At 40.3% G+C, this 1,751-nt stretch overlaps 1 non-coding gene across 1 annotated transcript; it reads left to right on the top strand.

Moving 5' to 3' along the window:
• On the top strand, positions 1-138 carry LOC124509030 (small Cajal body-specific RNA 20). Its single transcript, XR_006961390.1, has one exon. It is a non-coding gene; the product is annotated as a small Cajal body-specific RNA 20 (non-coding RNA).
• The last annotated feature ends 1,613 nt before the right edge of the window (positions 139-1,751 follow it).

Raw genomic sequence — 1,751 nt, 5'->3', positions numbered from 1 at the left:
GGCCTCTCTCCCATGGGGCTGTGAGGGGTCCCTTTTCTCCTCAACCAGGGCTGGAGGCCAACATCGTTGGAGGGTCGTTGGAGGATTGTTGTGAGGGCTGCTGGGGCTGGCAGCCTTGTTTTCCTGCCTTGGACATCTGTAGTTGCTGGGAGCCCCCACTTGGTCTATTCCAGGCATGCCAACTCCACAGCCAGACTAGGGGCTAAAGTGGCAGCGCTGGACCTCCAGCCTCTGGCTGTCCTTGGGTAGTGCCAGGCTCTCATGAGCTGCCCCTGGCCTGTAGCTCAGTCCCCTCCCTGCCCCACAGACAGCACCTAACAAGAAAACACACCTAAACAGGGACATTCTTCTTTCACAAAGTTGTTTTGGCTATTCTTGATTTTTTCGTTTCCATCTGAATTTTAGAATAAGCTTGTTAATATCTACAAAACTCTGTTGGAATTTTGGTTGAGATTGCGTTGCCTCTATCAATCAAATTGGGGAGAATAGATATTAACAACATTGGGTCTTCTGACTTGAATACAGAACACAGTATATATCTTCATATTGGCTCAGTTGTGATCATGTGACACTTGGTGTCACATACTATTCGTATTGCAAGACATCACTCGTTTATCAAGTTAAAATTGATCAGGAATGTTTGCCCGTCTTGCAGGACAAGTTACTCACAATCCAAGCTTTTATTGTATTGAAAAACAAGAAGAACCACTGTCAAACCAGAGTTCCATGCCTCATGAAAATCTCTTTCAAAAATGAAAGAGAAATAAAAATATTTCCAAACTTTTTCACACTTTTATTGCCAGCAGACCTGCATTATAAGAAATGTTAAAGGAATTTCTTCAGTCAGAGAGAATATATACATGATACCAGATGAGAATTTGGATCTATGCAAAGAGACGAAGTGTTCTGGAAATGCATAAAACAGTGTCAAGAATGAGTAGAGCATTATAACTTGTTTCCAGGAATTGTCCATTACTCATGCCTCACCAGCCTGGATCACAGCATAAAAATTTAAATATATTTGAGCAAATTTGTGATAGATGAAATAAAGGGAAAAACATTTCTTACCCTCTGAAATATTACCAATTTGTTTTCCTACATCTCAGGATTTTCAAGCTGTATCTTTTAGGTATGTACTATTTTTCATCTCATATATGCAATTCATGGCCAATGTTTCATATTAAAATCACTTTACAAGCCTTGTGTTTCTGTAAACAGAAATGTAAGTCATAGGGCTAATATAATTTACTAACACTTTGAGTGAAAATCAGAATGAGTATAAATGACATCTTGGCTGAATAAAACCCAGAAACACATGGTTTAAAACCATTTATGTCTTGGCTCTCCTCTTTTAAAATATTCATTTGTTTAAAAAATCTAGGGGCGCCTGGGTGGCTCAGTCGGTTGAGCGTCTGACTTCAGCTCAGGTCATGATCTCGCAGTCTGTGAGTTCGAGCCTCGCATTGGGCTCTGTGCTGATGGCTTGGAGCCTGGAGCCTGTTTTAGATTCTGCATCTCCCTCTCTTTCTGCCCCTCCCCCACTCATGCTCTGTCTGTCTCTCTCTCTGTCAAAAATAAATACACATGAAAAAAAATAATCTATTTATTCATACTATCAACAGTGATTATTGAGGGCCATGTACTATTCTAAGCCCTGAAGACAGAACAGTAAACAAAACCCTTATTCTCATGCAGCTCCTATTCTAGTGGAAAGAAACATAAAACAAGTAAACAATACATATATAATATGG

Source organism: Lynx rufus, unplaced genomic scaffold (assembly GCF_022079265.1).
Source record: "Lynx rufus isolate CCGP_SWC_20201006 ecotype Redwood Valley unplaced genomic scaffold, mLynRuf1.p SCAF_13, whole genome shotgun sequence".
NCBI lineage: Eukaryota > Metazoa > Chordata > Mammalia > Carnivora > Felidae > Lynx > Lynx rufus.
This window is presented reverse-complemented; position numbering and strand designations above follow the sequence as displayed.